A 6,000-nucleotide genomic window follows, 5' to 3' on the forward strand; every position below is an offset into this window, starting at 1 on the left:
ATTAATGTAGTGATGTTTGCATATAATCATTATGGTTGTGTTTTTTTCGGCCTTGTAAGTGGATACAACTACAAACTAGGGTAGCCAGACTGCCAAGCACAGAATGGGTTTATTCCAATTCCGTTTCCTCTTTTGAAGTTTGAGCATTCTACCAAGGACAACATGGCACTGACTTACCCAACTCTGAAAGACATTCAAGAAGTATTGATGACGCCAGGTGTCAACACCACGATCGGTATACTCTTGGAGGCAATTATGCACAGCGAATTCCGAGCCATAAGGCGACATGGACACAAAGGCGCCAGTAATACAAATTAATAAAATAACCGTATTAAAAAAGTGTTTTAGAATAGAAGATATACCGACTTGCACGAGATTGCTACATTGTCACTGATATATCCCGCAGTGATGACTAAGGCACCATCTGTTGTACATCTGCTGATGCCTGGGGTGAGGGTCGAGAAAACTAGTGTCAGAGACGGCTACGACACCTGCAGCTCGCCACACATTTTATGACTACATTCGATTTACCGTCAGCTGAATAGTTTAAGAACTGTTTTCAAATGATTTCATGCATCTTCCACAGAATTGCTCCATGGTTACATTGGCATATGTGGGTTTTACTTCTGAGATCCGCATCACTTTGGGCTTTCCTCCAAAATTAAATTGATACGTCGTGATATAACTGAAATAATGCTCAAAGCATTTAACTTACTCACTCTGAATCAGTCACCTGTTCGGAAAACAGAAGGAAAACAATAATCCTTAAGCAAACTAGTTAGTCTTAGTGCTTATAAATGAAAACCCTCCTGAATCAAAACAATAGGAAAACCAAAATGTAAGTGTAATATGATCGGGTTGCCGATTGCCACACATGTGATACGCTCGTTAAAATCTCTCACCCTCTGTGTATAAACTTTGTTGGGCTTAGCAATAAATGTAGCTTGTTATATGATTTATTCCAAAAAATTACTAACAGTAACATACATTGCAAAATTTACAGTGAAATAATGTGGTATATCACCTGCAAGATTTACAAGTAAATAACGTGTTACACCCCCTGCATGAGTTCCTTGTAAAAAAAAAGTGTTACATCCCCATCAAGAATTACTTATTCATCATGTGTTATATCACCCGCAAGATTTACATGTAAATAACGTGTAACATCCCTTGCAAAGTTACTTATAAATAATGCGTTTTATCACCTGCAAGACTTACAAGTAAATAACGTGTAACATCCCCTGCATGAGTTCCTTGTAAAAAAAAGTGTTACATCCCCTGCAAGAATTACTTATTCATCATGTGTTATATCACCCGCAAGATTAACAAGTAAATAACGTGTTACACACCCTGCAAGAGTTATTTGTAAACAATTCTTTATATCACCTGCAAGATTCACAGGTAAATAACGGGTAGCATCCCATTCAAAAGTGACTTGTAAATAACGTGTAACATTCACTGCAAGAGTTACTTGTGTATCATGTGTTATATCACCCGCAAGATTTTCAAGTAAATAACGTGTAACATCCCTTGCAAAACTACTTATAAATAATGCGTTTTATCACCTGCAAGACTTACAAGTAAATAACGTGTTCATTCACTGCAAGAGATACTTGTAAACAATATGTTATATCACCCGCACGATTTACAGGTAAATAACGTTTTACATTCACTGCAAGAGATACAAGTAAATAACGTGTTACATTCACTGCAAGAGATACTTGTAAACAATGTGTTATATCACCTGCACGATTTACAGGTAAATAATGTTTTACATTCACTGCAAGAGATACTTGTTAACAATGTGTTTTTTCTCCTGCAAGATTTACAGGTAAAAAACGTGTTACATTCACTGCAAGACTTACAAGTAAATAACGTGTTACATTCACTGCAAGAGATACTTGTAAACAATATGTTATATCACCTGCACGATTTACAGGTAAATAACGTTTTACATTCACTGCAAGAGATACAAGTAAATAACGTGTTACATTCACTGCTAGAGATACTTGTAAACAATGTGTTTTATCACCTGCACGATTTACAGGTAAATAATGTTTTACATTCACTGCAAGAGATACTTGTTAACAATGTGTTATTTCTCCTGCAAGATTTACAGGTAAAAAACGTGTTACATTCACTGCAAGACTTACAAGTAAATAACGTTTTACATCCACTGCAAGAGTTACGAGTAAATAACGTGTTACATCCACTGCAAGACTTACAAGTAAATAACGTTTTACATCCACTGCAAGAGTTACGAGTAAATAACGTTTTACATCCACTGCAAGAGTTACGAGTAAATAACGTTTTACATCCACTGCAAGACTTACAAGTAAATAACGTTTTACATCCACTGCAAGAGTTACGAGTAAATAACGTGTTACATTCACTGCAAGACTTACAAGTAAATAACGTTTTACATCCACTGCAAGACTTACAAGTAAATAACGTTTTACATCCACTGCAAGAGTTACGAGTAAATAACGTGTTACATTCACTGCAAGAGTTACGAGTAAATAACGTGTTACATTCACTGCAAGACTTACAAGTAAATAACGTTTTACATCCACTGCAAGAGTTACGAGTAAATAACGTGTTACATTCACTGCAAGACTTACAAGTAAATAACGTTTTACATCCACTGCAAGACTTACAAGTAAATAACGTTTTACATCCACTGCAAGAGTTACGAGTAAATAACGTGTTACATTCACTGCAAGAGTTACGAGTAAATAACGTGTTACATCCACTGCAAGACTTACAAGTAAATAACGTTTTACATCCACTGCAAGAGTTACGAGTAAATAACGTGTTACATTCACTGCAAGAGTTACGAGTAAATAACTTGTTACATTCACTGCAAGACTTACAAGTAAATAACGTTTTACATACCCTGCAAGAGTTACGAGTAAATAACGTGTTACATACCCTGCAAGAGTTACGAGTAAATAACGTGTTACATACCCTGCAAGAGTTGTATTTCTGAATGAGATTATTTAACTGTATCATGTCCTGATCATCCAAACCTAGTTTCATTAAGATCACACCAATGTACCAAGATTAAAATAATTCAGGTTAATGACATGTTAGTAACGACCACCTACAAAACCCTGTAAATATCGCTCGGGTGGTCGCTGTTTAGAGGTAGTTCGAATATGAAAGATGCAGTGCATACAAAGAATACAAACATATTACGAATAGTTATAAGAATATTATGAGGCAGTCTCACTGGCCATGGTCTCCTTTAATCCTAGTTCAGGTGGGTAAATCAGTGGAAGGGAATGGGCTATATGATGGTTATTGATTGATATCAGATAATCCATATACCTGAAGCTTAAGATAAAGTTCATGACCAAATTACCTTGTTTTGACTTTGCTCAGTAAACAACAAATGGCATTTGCTTTCATATTGGACAAATTGTCCTGAACCCCTGCAGATAGATGCGTAACTGTATTTGTGTTCGCCATGTTTTGTCAAAAAAGCCCCATGGATCAAGGAATGAACTTTTCCCTTCAGTTTTTCATGTGGGATAGTGGTGTTCAAAGTTGAACTATCTAATGTTTTGACAGAATTGAACATGGTTCTTTTCTGATATTGCAAAAAGTCAAGCAAATCCTTTGAGTTTTTGAGAATCCACATTGTATTAATTACACTTGTCTCCAATACTTTTGTGAATATAAAGAACGTCCTTCTTTGAATGTTTTAAGGATTGTGGTTAGTCTTTGAGACAGGGATTTGGTGGTACATTTACTGGTACATTTGCTGGAGCAATATGTCTCTCTTTGTTCGGATTGTTATTGAGCTTTGGAATGCAGTACAAATGAGGAACGGACATGTCTTCGGGTTTTAAAGTCAAGCCAAAAGTGATGATATTTAAGCTATCGACTCGATAGTGATGTGGCTTGTTATCATGACTAACAAAATTTCTGACGCGAGATCTTTGATGTTTTCTTCATGATTTCAACATGGAAAATTAACTTGAAGCATCATTTGTTTAAAACGGAACCCCATCCTACACGCCATTTAGTCAAGCATGTTCAAGGGCTACACTGATCTGAGCTACTTACTATTACCCCGTGTGTATGGTGAACGCTCGGTTCTAAATTAAAATAAAGAGGTATCTACTCTCCAGTTGGACTACATCAAATTTCAAAACACAGTAGGTTTATCTCCATTCTACCGGCAACAACCCTTTGAAAACGGTGCTCTCTAGCAACGCAGGTACACAGGTACACAGGTCCGCAATCTTAGAACATTCCGAAAAGTGGTCACAGGTAGTTATATATTTAACAATTATTAATAAAGTTCAATATCAAAAACACCATAGTCGTGAGTAGTTCATAATAAGTGTTTTCAAAACACATAGGTTTTCAAAATAAGTTGACAAATAACACTCCAAACTTTGTCCAAAAACAGATGTTTTAATTTTAACCAACTTTCTACCAAACTGTTGTACACTGTTGTACACTGTGGACTGACTCATTTCTCGGAATTTTGCGAGAGAGGTCATTTCTTGGAACTCGAAGATGCCATGATTTCCATTGTAGGGGTGACAGGTTATAGAAAAAGGTTTTAAAATGCTAAACGAATATATTTCTATAAAAAACTTTATGAATTAACATTCTATAATACATTTAACATGAGTAAGTATTATTAGTTAGTTAGCAATTACCCCCAGTAAACAATAATAAAGTCAAAATAAATGCCTCTCCACTCCGAACTTGTAAGTGGCAGAACTTGACCTACATCACGGTTACCCACACCTCGCAGCTGTCAATGGCTGACAATCGTGTGTTTACATTCTCCGTAACAAGGTATAGAATGAAGCAAGATGGCAACCCCGATCTATGATGTGGTTCAACATTAACCTGTAGATTATCTGAGATTGCCACTCCTAACTGCCAAAACTCCTAAGAGTTCACTCCTAACTCCTAATAGTTACTCCTAACTCCTAAGAGTTACTCCTAACTCCAAAAAGTTACACCTATCTTTAGGAGTGGTTATTGGCACTCTTATCTACTCAGGTAAACTCTTAGAGTTCCAATATGGCCGCCGCCGTGCAGTTGCGACATCGTAGAAACCGTATATTTCGAGCTCGAAAAGATGTGTTAAATGACCTTACTGATTATGAACTTATTGAAAGATACAGACTCAATCGTGCCGGCATAAATTTTGTGACAAATCTTGTAAGGAATCAGTTGCAAAGCCCTACGAAACGAAATATGTCGCTAGACGCTGAACTGAAAGTAATCTGATTCATTACTTTGCGATACTTGGCAACAGGTAAGATGCAGCTTTGCAATGGCGACGATCTGGGAATAAGTCAACCAACTGACAATCGTGTCATAAATCAGACCTTAAATGCACTCGTGACTCCGGCCATCTTACATCGCTTCATTTCTATGCCCTCCAATGCGGCCGACCTCAATCGAACGCAGGTGCAATTTCAAGCAATTGGTGGATTTCCGGGTGTGATCGGAGTAATTGATGGGACACACGTTCGGATTATAGCTCCACATGAAAATGAGCCAGAATTTGTTTGTCGCAAGGGATTTCATAGCATTAACGTTCAAGTCGTCATGGACGCGAATTACAAAATACTAAACATCGTGGCAAAGTGGCCCGGGTCAGTACATGATTCCAGGATTTGGAATAATTCCAATTTGAGACATGCGTTTCTGAATAATCACGCACGGTTGTCACCTGCTCGGGGACAGCGGTTATCCCTGCCGGCCACATCTATTAACGCCCTACCTGCGGCCTCAACCCGGACAACAAACAAATTACAACAGGTAAAAAACTCAAAACAAAAGGATATCGTCACCGAAGGAATGCCGGGAACACAAATGAGAGTTGTGTCCCCTTACCACTTTAATTATTTTACAGACGCTTCACATCTTTGGTGGACTTGATAGCAATGTAATAAAGTATCTAGGCCCTAGTTTTCAAATCATTTTGGGATTAATTAAGCTGACTAATGATACGGAAAGTATGTG

Source organism: Haliotis rufescens, unplaced genomic scaffold, assembly GCF_023055435.1.
Source record: "Haliotis rufescens isolate VD_foot unplaced genomic scaffold, xgHalRufe1.0.p SCAF_15, whole genome shotgun sequence".
NCBI lineage: Eukaryota > Metazoa > Mollusca > Gastropoda > Lepetellida > Haliotidae > Haliotis > Haliotis rufescens.